This window comes from Eptatretus burgeri, chromosome 4, assembly GCF_056783735.1.
Source record: "Eptatretus burgeri isolate ZD-2024b chromosome 4, Ebu_testis_v1, whole genome shotgun sequence".
In the NCBI taxonomy this organism is placed as follows: domain Eukaryota; kingdom Metazoa; phylum Chordata; class Myxini; order Myxiniformes; family Myxinidae; genus Eptatretus; species Eptatretus burgeri.
The window spans coordinates 28,006,914-28,024,942 of NC_140964.1; the positions used below are offsets into that span (position 1 = coordinate 28,006,914).

At 47.9% G+C, this 18,029-nt stretch overlaps 1 long non-coding RNA gene and 2 other non-coding genes across 3 annotated transcripts in view; all 3 read left to right on the forward strand.

Annotated features, from left to right (window-relative positions):
* Nucleotides 1-6,060: 6,060 nt before the first annotated feature.
* Nucleotides 6,061-6,133, forward strand: TRNAK-CUU (transfer RNA lysine (anticodon CUU)). The gene has a single exon. It is a non-coding gene; the product is annotated as a tRNA-Lys (tRNA).
* A 4,128-nt stretch (nt 6,134-10,261) lies between these two features.
* LOC147027691 (uncharacterized) overlaps nt 10,262-18,029 on the forward strand; it is a 30,151-nt gene continuing 22,383 nt past the window's right edge. The window contains exons 1-2 of the long non-coding RNA XR_015057218.1: nt 10,262-12,633; nt 14,572-14,670. This is a non-coding gene — a long non-coding RNA (uncharacterized LOC147027691). The remainder of the gene's footprint in view (nt 12,634-14,571; nt 14,671-18,029) is intronic.
* TRNAK-CUU (transfer RNA lysine (anticodon CUU)) lies at nt 10,966-11,038 on the forward strand. The gene has a single exon. It is a non-coding gene; the product is annotated as a tRNA-Lys (tRNA).

Below are 18,029 nucleotides of genomic sequence, written 5' to 3' on the forward strand. Positions count from 1 at the left end.
TCATACAGGCCGTTTCACTCACACCCACGGCCTCTTCCACACACGGTCCCTCACCCACACACGCGGGGGCACTCACCCGCGGTGCCTCACTCATACAGGCCGTTTCACTCACACACACGGCCTCACTCACACACGGTGCCTCACCCACACACGCGGGGCTGGGAAGCACGTACTCCGACACCATCGCCACCACACCACTCACACACGGGGTCGCTTCCACACACGGGGACGCACTCACACCTTGCACCACACACACAGGGACAACCACACTGGGGATTTGTGTCCCCACGAGGGTCTCCGGGGCCTCTATACCCCCCAAGCTCTCCGTGCACCCGTCCACAGCACTCGTCCCCTCAACCTCGCAAAACACGACCGGACTCACCTGGTCGTGACTCACCTCAAGGGGGCATACTCCCTCCCCTCGTTCCTGGAGGAGGCCATCCAGGTGCTCGCACCGGGTCCCTGCACGCTCCGCGAGCTCACCCCTATTATCCTCCACTACCTCCGTGTGTGTGTGCGCGTCACTTACCCCGTCTTCCTCGTGTAGTCTTTCCTCTATTTTTTCTATCTCCCGTGTCTCTGCCAACTCTTCCCCCTTTACCTCCCTTGTCTCAACTATTATTTCCTTTGTCACGGCCTTCATGCCCGCCTGCAGGCATCGGCCCATGTTCTGCGTCTCACCCCGGAACTTTTTCATCTCTTCCCTCATTTGCTGTGTATTCGCATCCATCGTCGTTTTCACTTCATTCATTTGCTTGTTCATGTCTTTCATTTCGTTTGTATTTGCATCCATTTTTTCGATCATTTTCGCATTCATCTTTTCGTTCATTGCCGCCAGCATGGCGCATAGCTGGGCCATGTTGGATGCACTCAGCTGAGCCGTTTCGGCAAGGGTTGGGGAAGGGTTTTGGTGGAGAGGGGGGGGGAGGTGTCATACACCGCGGCCGCTGCCGCACCTTTTTCGGGCTCTGGGCTCAGTTGGGGGAGTTCATGTTCCTGCACAATCAACATTTCCTGCACGGGGATTTCATCCTGAGCCATGGACTCTACATTATTACACATATACATTTCTAATACCCCCGGCTCCCGCTCGCCTTGAGACGCCATCTTGCTTCTCGTGAAGGGTTAATTTAACTCGCTCGTAATTTGGAGGGAATCGGGGGTCGCTTCTCTCACCCCTGGACCGATTCCCGTGAATTTAGCCGGAGACAGGAGAGCCCGTTTTCCTGTTCTCCGATACCAGTGCCGCGAGGAGGGCGATGAATTTGTATCCCACTCCTGACACCAGTGTTGCGGTATTCGCGCCCGCCGGCGTGCTGACGGCCACGTAACTCGAATCGCGACACGTCGCCCACCGGACGGACAATCCAGTCGTGACCCTCTCGGACTAACGCCGGGAACCAGTCACGGGTGGACCTTTCGGTCTCACCGCGATCGAGCCAATCAGCCCCCGCGTGGGATAGGGTTGCTCGCCAAATTCGACCTACCTAAGTACCCACGCGGAGGGTAGACCGGGCGATCGCACCTCGCCGCAGGTCGACTTCGGACACGGGCCACTTAAGCGACCCGTTCCGTACTATCAGAATAACCGAGCGGTGTTATCGTCGACCTCGACGGTTCGATTAATTATCGGGCGTATTCAGCCCACTACCAACCCTTTACGTGAAGCAAGATGAGGATTCAATGGGAGAAAAAGACGAAGCGAAGCGGGAGAACAGTTCAATAATAAAGCACATTTATTCGCGGCACACGGGAAGCACACATATTCAATTCCACCAAAAGCACACAAAAAAAGAAAACACAATTCCATTTACACAAAAAGCAAATATAAAAGCGAAGACAATGCAGAGCTAATACCGACTACCGAGCACACGGCAACACTTATACAATTCTACTTCACAGACAGCGCCGACAACACATACCCAAAACCAAGGAAAGAATACCCTCAAGGATGAGGCGGGCCTGAGGCCGAGACCGGGTCGCGCCTACCCGTCTGGTGATGAGACGCGGAGCGGCGATGGCGCCTCACTCCGCGGGCCTCGCGGACAGTGCCTGGCAGGGGGTGGGAAAGGAGCCCCCTTGGTCGCACTATCTCAGCGCGGGGGGAAACAGGAGGGGGTTGCTGATGCTCGGGGTATAGAGGATCTTTATTATCCCTGGTGTGCGTCTCCACCTCGGCCAGGTCGCGCTGCCGGCCTCCCTCGGGCGTGCAGCTCCCGGCACCGACGCGAGCACCCCCTCGTCTGCCTTCGCCGCTGCCGCCTCTCCGCCTCTGGACTCTCCGACTCTGGACTCTTCTTTGGACTCTCCTCGTTGGACTCTCTTCAGCTTCTCCAGCTACTGCAGGCTTCGGGCTCCAGACTTCCACTCGGCTCTGACTGACGAACACGGTCCTTTTATCCCCCCGTAGCTTCGCCTTTGACCCCCTCCCTTTGACCTTTCACCTCGCTCCCCATTGGCCCGAGAAAAAGTGGGCGTGAAGGCTTTTTGATCCACAAATTTGCATATATCGATCGTTCTGGAGGCGGGGCCAAATCGCCCCTCGCTCACCGATTGGACGGCAAAAAGTGGGCGTGTGTCGTTTTTGATCCGTTTTTGAAGCACAAAATCCGTGATTTTGTACACGCTGTTCAACGTGCGCCCTGCACGAGTCCAACACCGGTACCCACAGCGGGGCAAGAACGGTGGCGATGCTACGGTTGCGAGGTGTGACGTGAAGGTCGTGGCGGTTGTGGTGAAGCGGCGTTGTGGTTGGTGGTTGATGTGGTTGTGATCATGGCGGTTGGTCCAAAATAAAGATAGTAAAAGAAAAACGGCTATCCTGAAGAGTCGCAGCACGCATAAATGACATGTATTCCCACTAGACAACGGGTTTGGGCCTAACTACACATGTACTTACCGAGATACCTCACCTAAGGGACCTGAATGGTGGTTTGCGAATTTGGTAACCACAACAATATTTTAATTCCCAACCCGGTGCCGCAAACTTTGATTTCTAAGCATCTTTTGGTTAATGGCCCCATTGACTATCTTCCTCAAACACTCAAGTACCATGATAGCATTGTTTCCATGGAAACCACTATATAGGTGAGCGGTGCCGAGCACTGGCATAGTGAGGGGGGGAAGGGGGCGAAAGGGGTGGTCGCCCTGAGAGGTGATTTTGGGGGGGGGTGGCAAATTTGTTATTTTGCATCTGTTTTTTTTTTTGTATACCTTGTCGAGGCTCGTGTGAGAGCTAACACACAACGCACATCAAGGGAGCATGAGACAAGAGGGGCGGGAGTGGGGGGGGGGACAAAATAGTGGGGAACAGACACACAAGGAGATCTGTGGAAGGGAGAGGGATGGGACGGGGAACATGGGGAATAGAAGATGGACATTACAGGGACTTTCAGGAAGGAAACCAGGGAATTTGAAGGAAGTGGGCTTGGGTGGATTATCGGCGGTAGAAAAGATCGAGGATTTGGATGGGGGATGATAAGAGGTGGTGGTGAACAGCTGTTTTGAAAGCCTGGAGGGAAGAATGGGAAAGAATAGAGTGAGGGAGTTTATTCCAAAGGTGGGAAAAAAGAGGAATGAAAGAGTGAAGGTGAGCAGTGATTCGTGATTTTGGTCGTTTTACCAGAAGGGGGTTGTTGGCTGACCTTGAGCGCCCTGAGGAAATGTGGTGGGGACAAATCGCAGAGAGAGCAGGGGGGGCAAGGCTGGAGAGGAGACGGTAGAAGACAGAAAGACCACCGACCATCCTGCGGTGATTGAGTGAGAGGCCCAAAGACTCAGCCTCATTGCGGGAGATGCCGATGATCCGAAATGCCCTGGTTTCTACAGCGTGAACCGAGAACGGTGGGAGGCAGGAGCACCAGCCCAGAGGGGAGAGTAGTACTCCATCAGGCTACGGACAAAAGCTTTGTAAGTGGTCAGGAGCTCAGGAGGGTCGAAGAAAGACTTTTCACGACGGAGGATTCCCAGTCGGCGACTGACTTTGGAGGCGAGGTTTGCAATGGGGCTTTCCCAGGAAAGGTCATGGCAGATAGTGAGACCCAGAAGCTTGAAAGAGAGGACTTCTTCCAGAGGATTGTTGAGAAAGTGGATGGGTGGGTTTTCTAAACGGTCCTTTTGAAGAGACAAAGTGAGAGTGTGAGATTTGTCCGGATTGAAAGACATGTTCCACGTGTTGGACCAGTTTGTGATTTTTGTGATTATCGACACTTCGTAACATTTTGCCGCGGCACATCAAAGTGCAAGCACCATGCATTGAGAATTAATTTTCTTTATTTTCTTTGAAATCTTGTCAGATAAAACACTGTCATCTATTTATTTCGCAAGCAGAAATGGCAGAATTCCCCCTTTGAAGGCCAAGGGGTGACGTGGTAATGCGTCATGGCGTTTCACGAAGGGGAGAAGCCACATGACCTCAGGGTTTTGCTGCTGATCGCCATCTTCGCAAAATATTGAGAAGTCGTATTTGTAAAAGTACCCTTCCCCCCATTTTTGGGATTCTCTCGTGATCGATAAGTTATCATCGCGGAGCTCTTGTTACCTCGGCCACCGAAGGTGAAGGACGTTATGTTTTCACCCCTTTGTCTGTCTGTCTGTCTGTCTGTTTGTGTACAGGATATCTCAAAAAGTTGTGGACGGATCTGGATGAAATTTTGTGGACCGGTTCGGTGTGTGACAAGGACGAACTGATGAGATTTTTGTGAAGATCCAGATCCGGTTCCGACTACTAGAAATTTTTGAAAGTGATTGTTCACCATTGAGAGATAGTGCCAAAACGATATAGTGCTGTATAGCACGATATTTCAAAAATGTATTGGGCTCAATATGTTCTCGTGGATCAGGCATTACGTGGTGAAGGTATGCGCTCTACCGAGTGCCCTTCCAGTTCTCTCTGCTTCCCTCTTTGCAGGGTTCGCATGCTGAACTTGCTTCTGCAGTTGTTTTTCTTCTCTTTTTGTTTTTTCCTTCTGCTGACCCGAAGGCGAGGAAGTGACATTGTATTTATGCGTTTGGAATACTTCTGGCATCTTGTTGAATAAGTTGGGACAATTTTTATACAATTTATCAAAAGATTCATTTTTTTTTGCTAAAATCCATAATTTTCGCTTTCCAATATTGTTTTCAAGGAATGTTAATGGCAGATCTGGAAAAGTTACGGTCATAACAATTTCGTGTTTGCTTTCTTATTTACAGTTAAACAAACAAATTTGCAGTAAACAGTGAAACAAAGTTTAACTGTTTCCTTGCGAATTTACTATACCGGATTTGATTTGTAATAACGTTATTTGATTAGGCTTTGTGTTTAATTCAGCATGTGAGTTACGAGGGGGCGGAAATTTGACATCTGACCCCCGAGCATCATTTTTTCCTTGACACGCCACTGTGGCCGAGCACTCCGTTCCGTTGGAGTGCTTGCTTAAGCGCTTCGAATCGAGCAAGCCGCTTGGCAAGCGGTGAGAAAGCCGCTTGCAAACGGAACACACCCTTGGTGATCCGTTGCACTCACAATACCAGATCAGAAACGTGAGTAAATTGGTTGCGATCGAATACGTACATTTCAGAAGAAAGTTTGCCTGCTACATTTGGCCTCTCCTGGTGGGACAAACACCAGAGAAATGTGGAGCCTGTCCGTTAGTGGGCACTGTTCTCTTGTTGTGCGGCTTGTTGCGGGCAATGACACACAGCATCGACCTGCAAACGGAGAATCATTGGTGACAAAAGATGTGGTGATGGCAGAAAGGGTTCAAACATATATTTTGTGATTTCAATGAACAGTCGGTGGTTGCTCAAGGTCACTTGCCCCAGAACTCAGAAAGGTTTCCGGATCGAATTGCGAACCTACAATAAACTAAAGCAGGTTCTTTTGCCAAGAATCATTTTGACATGAGCACGGAATTTTTAAAACGAGCAGTCCTATTGGCTGGAACCGGTAATAAATATTGACTCACTTTGAATGAAATGTTTACACAATCGATCGTTTTATTGGTCAAAAATCCACGTAACTCCGCAAAGCGATGCGGATGTTTCCATCTTATCTTGAAACGAAATACATGTTACAGAGCTTGGCGAGCTCAGTCGGTAGAGCATGGGACTCTTAATCCCAGGGTCGTGGGTTCGAGTCCCACGTTGGGTGTTGATTTATTTTTTGTTTGTTCTTCCAACAACTTTGGCATTTTACCTTTCTTTTGAAACAAGGATTTTACCTTTCTCCCTCGACATCAGCTGACCGTGTTTCATGTTGTTCGCATGGCCCGTGATTCATCAGTTTCCTCCCACGAATGACGAGTGTGCACATCCCACGGTGCAATCGCTCAACTTAAGAATATAATAAACTTTCCAACCTTTGTTGGAATGAAACTTCAAAGAACCAAAGTATCTGTAAACACATTCTGCGTTGCTGTTCACTTTTTCCGGAAAGTGCTTGCGGTTGGGTACTGAACTTGAATGTGGTGCCGGGTTCGGTGGCGAGGACGAGGATAGATGGAGCAGTCGGGCCGTCTCCCACAGAACACCGCAAATGAAAGGTCGTAACCTTCGGGTAACTCCGAAGGTCACGAATTCCTTCGTGCACCGTGGAGGCCAATATTTTGATGGTGTGGGGTAGGGTGAATTGTCTCATTCCAATTTACCTAAGTACCCACGCGTTCTAACTGCCGGGGAAGCCACACCCTTGGCCGACTTTGTCCAAACCGAGTCGCTGTTTCCGACTCAGATCTGGCGTAACCGAGCGGGATTACCAAAGCCTGCCGAACCAAATTAACAATTTACGGCACAAACGGCCTCACTATTTATCAAGCTCGCACCATGCTAGGTCAATGGTAAAAACGACAGGTCACGAGCTGGTTCATTTAACAGGGGCTTATTTGCAATAATCGGGAAGGGAGACACAGAGCAGACTTAATCTCGAATAAAGATGCAAGCAAATGTACAAGGGAATCACTAAAACAGTTCTACTTACAGACTGGCCATAGACAGACACACACACCCAAAAATAAATGGACCTCGTGGGTCTTTATTCGACCCTTCAGCCGGGGAGGATAGTTCAGCTGGGGGTCTGAATCTGGCCAGGTACCTGGCCACCTTGTGCGGTTTCACCGACTCCAACCCACGACGGTGGGACTCGAACCCAGGACCCGGAATCCAACGAGCCCCCGATCCTGGCTGCCATGAACGATGAAACGAGCACCACAGTCCTGGCCGCCATGAATGACGAAACGAGCACCAGTCTTGGCTGCCATGAACAACGATACGAGCACCACGGTCTTGGCCGCCACAAACGACGAAACGAGCACCACGGTCCTGGCTGCCACAACCAACACCATCACGAGAAACCCCGGAAAAAGACCGCAGACCAAAAAGCAAAGAGCGATGACTGCAGACCAACGAGCAAAAAGGCGACCCGACCCCCGACACAACCACCTTTCTTATCCTTCCCCCTCCCCACGCGGGTGGAGGGATCCGCTCTGAGGTAACTCGCCTCCGGATTGGTCGGGGGGGGGCAGGGGGCGTCTGGCGATCAGTGTCCTCCCCTCATTGGACGAGGCAAACATCCCCACTGGCTGGGGGCGGGGCTGGTTCTGAGGTGATGTCACCCCCGATTAGACGAGGGGGACGTCCGTCTGGCTGGGGCGGAGTCGGCCCTGAGGCGAGGGGGCTCCGCCCGGGTCCGAAGCCTTGAACATGTGAGTGATGGCGCCGTTATGTGGACTGAAAGCTGGGCTGGTGAAGCGCCCGTTCGTCCGCAGAGTGGGAGGAGGAGTGAAGTGAGGGTTCTGTTGGCATTGTGCTATTTCAAGATGGAAGAAACCTGACTATAAAAGAAACCCGCAGCGCACATATGAAATTCCCATGAGACATAAGGGAGGAATTCTAACTCTCCACATACACTTAACGAAATAAGTGAACTGCGTGGACTCTGGCTGTTGTGTGCAAATGGCTCCCAGATTCGTAATACTACATCATACAGGTCCTGGCTGGATCAGTCGATAGAGCATGGGATGCTTCATCCCATGGTCATGGTTTTGAGCCCCACGTTGGGTGTTTTTTTTTTTGCGGTTTGTTTTTTTCAACATCTTTGGCATTTTACCTTTCTTTCGTGACAAGGATTTTACCTTTCTCCCTCGACATCAGCTGACCATGTTTCATGTTGTTCGCATGGCCCGTGATTCATCAGTTTCCTCCCACGAACGATGTGTGTGCACATCCCACGGTGCAATCGCTGGACTTCAGAATATAATAAACTTTCCAACCTTTGTCGGAATGAAACTTCAAGGAAACAAAGTATCTGTAAACACATTCCGCGTTGCTGTTCACTTTTTTCCGGAAAATGCTTGCGGGTGGGTACTGAACTTGAATGTGGTGCCGGGTTCGGTGGCGAGGACAACCGATAGATGGAGCAGTCGGGCCGTCTCCCACCGAACACCGCAATTGAAAGGTCGTAACCTTCGGATAACTCCGAAGGTCACGGGTCCCTTCGTGCACCGTGGACACCAATATTTTGATGGCGTGGGGTTGGGTGAATTTACTCATTCCAATTTATCTAAGTATCCACGCCGTCGAACTACCGGGGAAGCCACACCCTCGGCCGACTTTGTTCGAACCGAGTCGCTGTTTCCGACTCAGATCCGGCGAACCGAGCTGGGATTACCAAAGCCTGCCGGATCAAATGAACAATTTACGGCATAAGCGGCTCACTATTTCTCAACCCTCACCGTGCTGTGTCAATGGTATAAACGACAGGCAACGAGCTGGTTCATGAAACGGGGGTTTATTTACAATAATCGGGAAGGGAGACACAGAGCAGACTTAATCTCGAATAAAGATGCAGGCAAATGTACAAGGGAATCATTGAAACAGTTCCACTTGCAGACTGGCTGCAGCCAGACACACACACCCAAAAATAAATGGACCTGGTGGGTCTTTATTCGGCCCTTCAGCGGAGGAGGATAGTTCAGATGGGGGTCAGAATCTGGCCAGGAACTTGGCCACCTTGTGTTGGTTTCGCCGACACCAACCCACCACGGTGGGACTCGAACCCACGACTCGGAATCCAACGAGCCCCCGATCCTTGCTGCCACGGACAACGAAACGAGCATCACGGTCTTGGCCACCACGAACGACGAAACGAGTCCCCAATCCTGGCTGCCACGACCAACACCACCATGAAGAACCCCGGAAAAAGACCGCAGACCAAAGAGCGACGACTGCAGACGAACGAGCAAAAAGGCAACACGACCCCCGACACGACCACCTTTCCTATCCTTCCCCCTCCCCATGCGGGTGGAGGAATCCGCTCTACGGTAACTCGCCTCCGGATTGGTCGGGGGGGGGGGAGCTTCGGGCGATCGGTGTCCTCCCCTCATTGGACGAGGCGAACATCCCAACTGGCTGGGGCGGGGCTGGTTCCGAGGTGATCTCACCCCCCCCCACCCCGATTGGACGAGGGGGACGTCCGTCTGGCTGGGGTGGAGTCGGTCCTGAGGCCAGGTGGCTCCGCCCAGGTCCGTAGCCTTGAACACGTGAGTGATGGCGCCGTGGTGTGGACTGAAAGATGGGCGAGTGAAGCGCCCGTTCGCCCGCAGAGTGAGAGGAGGAGTGAAGCGAGGGTTCTGTTGGCGTTGTGCTATTTCAAGATGGAAGAAACCTGACTATAAAAGAAACCCACAGCGCACATATTAAATTCCCATTCGACATAAGGGAGGACTTCTCACTATCCACATATACTTCACGAAATAACTGAACTGCGGGGCCTCTGGCTGTTGTGTGCAAATGGCTGCCAGATTCGTAACAATGCATCATACAGGTCCCAGCTCGCTCAGTCAGTGGAACATGGGAGTTTTAATCCCAGGGTTGTGGGTTTGAACCCCATGTTGGGCATCGGTGGTTTTTTTGGTTTGTTTTTCCAACAATATTGGCATTTTACATTTCTTTCGTTACGAGGATATTACCTTTCTCCCTCGACATCAGCTGACCGTGTTCCATGTTGTGAGCATGGCCCGTGATTCATCAGTTTCCTCCCAAGAACGACGAAACGAGCACCACGGTCCTGGCCGCCACGAACGACGAAACCACGGTCTTGGCTGCCATGACAAACACCACCACCAGGAACCCCGGAAAAAGACTGCAGACCAACGAGCAAAAAGGCGACCCGACTCCCGACACAACCACCTTTCTTGTCCTTCTCCCTCCCCATGCAGGTGGAGGGATCTCCTCTGAGGTAACTGGCCACCGGATTGGTCGCGGAGGGGGGCATCGGGCGATCGGTGTCCTCCCTTCATTGGACGAGGCGAACATCCCCACTGGTTGGGGCGGGGCTGGTTCTGAGGTGACCTCACCCCCGATTGGACGAGGCGAACATCCCCACTGGTTGGGGCGGGGCTGGTTCTGAGGTGACCTCACCCCCGATTGGACGAGGCGAACATCCCCACTGGTTGGGGCGGGGCCGGTTCTGAGGTGACCTCACCCCCGATTGGACGAGGCGAACATCCCCACTGGTTGGGGCCGGGCCGGTTCTGAGGTGACCTCACCCCCGATTGGACGAGGCGAACATCCCCACTGGTTGGGGCCGGGCCGGTTCTGAGGTGACCTCACCCCCGATTGGACGAGGGGGACGTCCGTCTGACTGGCGCGGAGTCGGTCCTGAGGGAAGGGGCCTCCGCCCACGTCCGTAGCCTTGAACACGTGAGTTATGGCGCCGTGGTGTGGACTGAAAGCTGGGCGGGTGAAGCGCCCGTTCGCCCGCAGAGTGGGAGGAGGAGTGAAGCGAGGGTTCTGTTGGCGTTGTGCTATTTCAAGATGGAAGAAACCTGAATATAACAGAAACCCGCAGCGAACGCATGAAATTCCCATGAGACATCAGGGAGGAATTCGAATGATCCACACACACTGATCGAAATAAATGAACTGTGGCGACTCTGTCTGTTGTGTACAAATGGCTGCCAGAATCGTAATAATACATCCTGCAGGGCCCGGCTAGCTCAGTCGGTAGAGCATGGGACTCTTAATCCCAGGGTCGTGGGTTCGAGCCCCACGTTGGGCGTTGGTTTTTCTTTTTTTGGTTTGATCTCCAACATCTTTGGCATTTTCCCTTTCTCCCTCGACATCAGCTGACCGTGTTTCATGTTGTTCGCATGGCCCGTGATTCATCAGTTTCCTCCCACGAACGATGTGTGTGCACATCCCACGATTTCAGAATATAATAAACTTTCCAACCTTTGTCGGAATGAAGCTTCAAGGAAACGAAGGATCTGTAAACACATTCCGCGCTGCTGTTCACTTTTGCCGGAAAGTGCTTGCGGGTGGGAACTGAACTTGAAACCGCGCGTCCTGTGATCGGTTCTGCATCGATGTGTGGACTCGTGTTGGTGAATCGTACTGGATCTTTGTGTGGACTTGTACTGGTGAATGGTGAATCGTACTGGATCTTTGTGTGGACTTGTACTGGTGAATGGTGAATCATACTGAATCTTTGCGTGGACTCGTGCTGGTCAATGGTGAATCGTACTGAATCTATGTGTGGACTCGTGCTGGTCAGTGGTGACCTGCACTGAATCTTTGCGTGGACTTGTACTGGTGAGTGGTGACCTGCATTGGATCTTTGCATGGACTGGTACTGGTGAGTGGTGATCCATGCTGGATCTATGTGTCAAATAGTGCTGGTGAGTGGTGATCCGTACATAGGTCTATGCGTGGACTAGTACTGGTTATTCATGCTGATTCCGTGCATTGAATATTTCCTCCAGGTGATCTGTACTGAATCAGTGTGTGGACTGGTGCTTGTGATCCGTTTGTGGTCATTACTAATTACCAGCACTGATCTGTGCAAGGCTAGTACTTACGATGATCTGTGCACGGACAAGTGATGGGGATCCTTACTGGATCCGTGCCCACTCCTGATCACCCATACCGAATCCATGCGTGGATCAGTATCCATGTGTGGACCAATATCCTAAACCTGCGATGAGCAGCATCTGATAAAATCAGTTGTAATTATTAACCATTTCTGTTTATAACAATCACCAAAATGAAAGAACACTCATTGTACTTGTATAATTCCAAACCACACTGAAGACGTTATAATTGGTCCAAGATGATTTGGTTCAAGACCTTGTGATGTGGATGGAGTAAACGTGATTGTCACAGAATTGACATTTAACTCCCAAATTGACATGGAACAGTTATTGGGCCTTGATGGAGGTTACAAACATAGTTCTACCTCTCAATCTAACCCCAATACTGGCCTTAAGTGGCCCCCCAAGGCCAGCAGACGAGCATGTATTTAGCCTTACTCCGGCGCACCTCCTCCAACACGTACTCCGGCCAGAATTCTGACCTGGGCTCCAAGAAACTGAGAACGGTACTCCTGCCCACCCACTAGTTCTTATAATTAACCCTTTGTATCAAGAACCAGGGTCAATCAGAGGCAGTGCCAGGAGAGACATTTGTCCTGGGCCTCAAGCTCAAAGGCAGGCTCAAATTGAGACAATTGTTGATTTTTTTCGCATTTGTTAAGTTTCAGGTGAACGCACCTTCAACACATTTTGAGATTTCCATCCGAGGTGGAACCGTGCATGAAATACCTGGTGTTCACACCAATCAGGACAATATTGAAGGAAGACTCAGCAGTAACAACTGGTAAGTAGTAAATCATCGAGCTAGAACATGGTAAATGTGCAGTTTAGTGGTATTTTGATGCAACACTTCTCACTAATTATTGTAGTAACCAGAACTGCACTCGGTAGAGTGTATATCCCTGCCAGACTGAACAGTTTATGTTTTGGATCCCACTGATAGGCCAGATTTGCATCCAAACCGAAACCAAAATCTAATCGGCTTGTTCTTGTCAAATACATTTTAAATATCATGCTTGTCCAAAACCATCCAAAACTTTTTGAAAATGCGTTTCCATCCAAAACTTTTTGAAATAACATGTTCGTCCAAAACCATGCAAAACTTTTTGAAATATTATGTTCGTCCAAAACCGTCCAAAACTTTTTGAAAATATGTTCCCATCCAAAACTCTTCTTAAATATCATGCTCGTCCAAAACTTTTTGAAAATACGTTCCCATCCAAAAGTTTTTAAAATAACATGTTCGTCCAAAACCATGCAAAACTTTTTGAAATATCATGTTCGTCCAAAACTTTTTGAAATATCATGTTCGTCCAAAATTTTTGAAAATATGTTCCCATCCAAAACTCTTCTTAAATATCATGCTCATCCAAAACCATGCAAAACATTTTTAAATATCATGTTCGTCCAAAACTTTTAAATATCATGTTCGTCCAAAACCATCCAAAACTTTTAGGAAAATACATTCCCATTCAAAACTTTTTTAACTATCATGTTCATCCAAAACCGTCCACTCTTTGAAAATACTTCCCCATCCAGAGCTCTTTTTAAATATCATGCTGATCCAAAACCATGCAAAACTTTTTGAAAATACGTTTCCATCCAAAACATTTTTGAGTTATCATGCTTGACCAAAACCGTCCTAAACTTTTTGAAAATACGTTCCCTTTTTAAAATATCATGTTCGTCCAAAACCTTTCAAAACTTTTTGAGAATGCTTTACCATCCGAAACTTTTTTTAAATATCATGCTCGTCCAACACCATGCACAATGTTTTGAAAATACGTTCCCGTCCAAAACTTTTTTTTAAATATCATGCTCGTCCAACACCGTGTAAAACTTTTTGAAAATACGTTCCCGTCCAAAACTTTTTTTGTTATCATGCTCGTCCAAAACTTTTTAAAATATCATGCTAATCAAAAACCACCTCAAACAGTCCAAAACTTTTTAAAATATCATGCTAATCCAAAACCATCCAAATCTTTTTGAAAATATTATGATGGTTTTGGAAATGTACCCCACAGGAGAGCATTCATGTCCACCTAGGATTCCCAAGAATGAGTTATTTTATGAGTTAATGTTGGAGGTAGATCTTTGCCCCTTGTCTAAGGGTTTGAGGTAAAAATGTGTTCTTAGTTTGTGCATCCCCAGTGTGATGTCTTCCCCCTTTCCCCTTCTGCTACTTTCAATCTTTCTACTCAACCCTCCCCACCCCCACCGCACCCCTTCTGCTCTCCTCAATCCACCAATAATCCGCTTCACCAAACCTCAATTCAATAACCCCTTTTTCATCACCTTGGTCTTGCTCTCAATCCCACAGGTTTATTCTCGTCCTATTGTGCGTCTTATCTTCCTCACCACTCAAATTCACTCATTTTATTAGTCCTAATTAAGCGTCCATTCATTCAACATTCCCTCTTTTATTAGTCACCATCTATTCATTCATTGCTCACCGTTTGAGGCGATTAATTATATTCGTGCCGATTGAATTATACTCCTCCATTCTTCCTTCCCTGCACTTCCACATTTGTCAAGCGGGACTACGCTTCTCAAATACAAAATAAAGTACAGGCTGTTCCAAAAGACCTGGACAACTTTGGTTGTTAATATATTTAGAACCACAAATGATACGATACCCATTGCTTTATATGATACATAAACTCATAAAGTTTTGTGCACACCATCAATAAATTTCAATGTGAGCTCCGTTTGTCATGCGCAGGACATCAAGGTGGTACACGAGTTCTTGCCATGTTCGGCTCAGCATGTTTGCGTCCACCAGTGGGCATGCAGTTGTGATCCGAGAATGAAGATCCTGCAGGTTTGCCGCCTTAGTGTTGTAGTCAACATCTTTGACAAACCCTCACCGAAAAAATAAATGGGGGTTATGTCTGGTGATCATGGGGGCCAGGTGGTTGGCCCATTTTGGTCAATCCAGCGACCTGGAAATTTTTCATTCAGGACGGCTCGAGCGAGTAAGGCCCAGTGATGGGGAGCACCGTCCTTTTTAAAAATGATACTGGGTTGCAGGTCTTCAATCTGTGGGAAGGCAAATCTTTCTAACATGTTTATGTAAATTGTTGAGGTCACTATATCCGTTGCAAAGAAAAACAGACCCACCAAGCAGTCATGGAGAAGGCCATACCACATATTGACCTTTGGACTGTCACATGTGTTCAATGCACGTGCGGGTTTTCAGAGCCCCCAGATCCTCACATTGTGCCGGTTGACCTTCCCCGATACATGAAAGCAAGCTTCATCTGTGAACATGACCTTTTTCAGGTCCTCTTCGTCATCCTCTATGTGACTGAGCATTTCCAAGGCAAACACCTTGCGTTTGGGTCTGTCATTTGGTTTGAGTTCCTGCAGAATCTGCACCTTATAGGCATAAAGCTTCAGTCTTTTATGCAAAATCCTGTGTATGGTGGTGGTTGGTAGTCCCAGTTCTCTGGATCTGCGTCAAATTGATTTTCTGGGACTTTGTTGAAATGATTCACGTACTCGTTCAACGTCTGCTGCACTTGTGCTCGGTCGACCGGTACTTTTATGTTTTTGACAACTTCCAGTCTCCTTAAACTTCTTGTACCACTCTCTGATACTAGTCTGTCTATGCCTTTATTTCCCTTTGGAATTCGACATTTTAAGATCCTTCTGGACCCCTATTGACCCTTTGAAACACTTAGACCCTTTAGATCTTTACACCCCTTGGACACCTTCGACCTTTAGACATGTAGACCCGTTAGACACACACTAAACAAACATCTCTAGTCTTCTTGCAATACAGACTCTCCTTTTTCATCAAGTAATGCACAATCTTCACCCACACAGTGGCTAAGTACTCTGCTAGTTTGAACAGAATTTGCATATCGGGTCACTGAATTGGTTCACCAATCAAAACCGACAATAATTTTGATTTTGAGGTCAAAACCTTAAAGGGTCAAATGTCAAGGTCATATCAAATCACCTCTTTTCATCCTATTAACATGAAATTTGAACAGGATTTGTATATTGGGTCACATACCTGGTTCACCGTGGAGAAGGTTGTCACGGGGTCCGCAAGGCTAACCCCCACTTTAGCAGGGAAAATAGCCTTTAAATGCTTGTTGTTGTTGTTGTTGTTGTATACCTGCTTCACCAAACATTACAATAATCGATTTAACCTTTTTGACAAAAGTCAAATTATGAGGGGTGCGTGATGGGACAAAAGTCAAAAAAACTTTGACAAAAGTATTTGAGCAGTGCAGTCGCTTTAGCCCGTCCACGATGTTGTCAACATGGGACACGAACCGAATGGAGAGTTACCCAGGCAGAGACACTATTCAAGATGAGGGTCTTTGAGGTGTGAGTGGGATTTGTTATTGGCATACTCCCTTCCAGTGGTTATCATTCATCAAGTTGGTCTGAATGGAGAAACGCCAGAGGCCATTAACACATAATTAGGGGCAGATATAAGAGAACACCATGTGATCAATCGATTTAGGGGGGTTTAGGATTAGCTCCACAGTCAGGAGGACTGATGATATCTGCTGTCTGGATATGGACCATGGTCTGCCTTTTGAAGACCCTCTAAACCTTAGAGGGCTTTGCGTGTTCAGACTGTGTTTGAATCTCGGTCCAGCTCTAAAGTGTCATCTTGGTGTTTCGCATGTCGGGCGAGGCAGCAATGTGTATGTCATCTCTCAGATGGCCGATGTTTAGCCGGAGGACCCATCTGGGTGAAACCAATATGGCAACCAATGTAAGTCACTTGTGCTGCCAAGCAGAGGTGCATCATAACGTTTCTTGGGAAGTAGTATATTAAAACAATTGAAACGAACAATTTGAAGATGCATTTCTTTCATTCAGTTTTATGTTTAAATGGAGCAGTGATCAACAATGGTTGTGAATTGAGAAGCAATCTTGAGTATTCCCATATGCAAACAACTCATGCAAACGTGATCCGTTTCAGGCTGACCAGATGTCCCATATTTTACGGGATCGTCCCGTTTTTCAACCACATGTCCTGAGTCCCATTTCACACCTTCCCGGGATGCCATTTGTCCTGTTTTCTTCAGTACTACGAACAATATTTGGAAAAGCAAAGGCGGCACGCAGTGCGGGCGAGTACGCCTCCATCATGGCAACAGTATCCCGTCAATAAGGCTAAGCATCAGTCAAAAACCCTGCAATGGCATAACGGGACCCATTGCATGGTGGTGATGTAATCTTCACGAAAAATGTTCAATTATTTAAAAAAAAATTATTTGCAAATGACATTCAGTGTCGGTGGAAAGAGCGATCCTGGAATACATTCGTCAAAACTGGACGAACAATAATTTTGTACTTTTTAGCAATTTACATTTCATTTTTATTTTATAACATTTATTCGTACAAATCTTGGCGATATAAAAACATATTCAAAATCCTAAAATTCAAAGGATATGAAGATACAAAATTACAGGACATCGTTTTGTTTTACCTTTTTTTGCGATCTCCTTTTAATATAATCCACCCCTCACTTCGACATTGAAACATATATAAAAACTAGAAGGGCACTCGGTAGAAGGCATACCTCCGCCACATAATGCCTGATCCAATAGAACATATCGGTCCCAAGAAGATAATATTCTATTGCATAAATACACCTCATTCCACTGCTCAAAGCCTGGGACCTTCATTTCCACTATATTTTAGATAGATGAATAGAATACAGTCCTATACTTGGGCTGTTACACGTCGTTTTTGGCCTCAACTCTCAATGGTGAAGAATCAATTTAAAAATTCTCATGTCCGGATTCAGATCTTCACCAAAATTGAATCTATTCATACTTGTCACACACCCAACCTGTCCAACAAATTTCATCTGAATCCGTCCACAACCTTTTGAGATATCCTGCACATAAACAGACAGACTGGGTGAAAACATAACCTCTGTCCACCTTCGGTGAGCAGAGTTAATAAATACTTATGGACTTAGGCAAAAATTAAGGGGTAGGGATGTTGCAAAAATGAAGCAGCAGGGGTGGAGACAAAGTGAGAAAAATAAATTTTAGAAAGGGAGATGAGGAGAGAAAATAACAGAAAAAAGCAAAGTGGAATAGGTGGGGATTTGGTGGAAGAAAATAGAAACATATTTTGAGAGGATAAGGGTAAAGGGGCATCCATGGGGCATATTGGTGGTGGGCAAGGTTAAAAATTCTG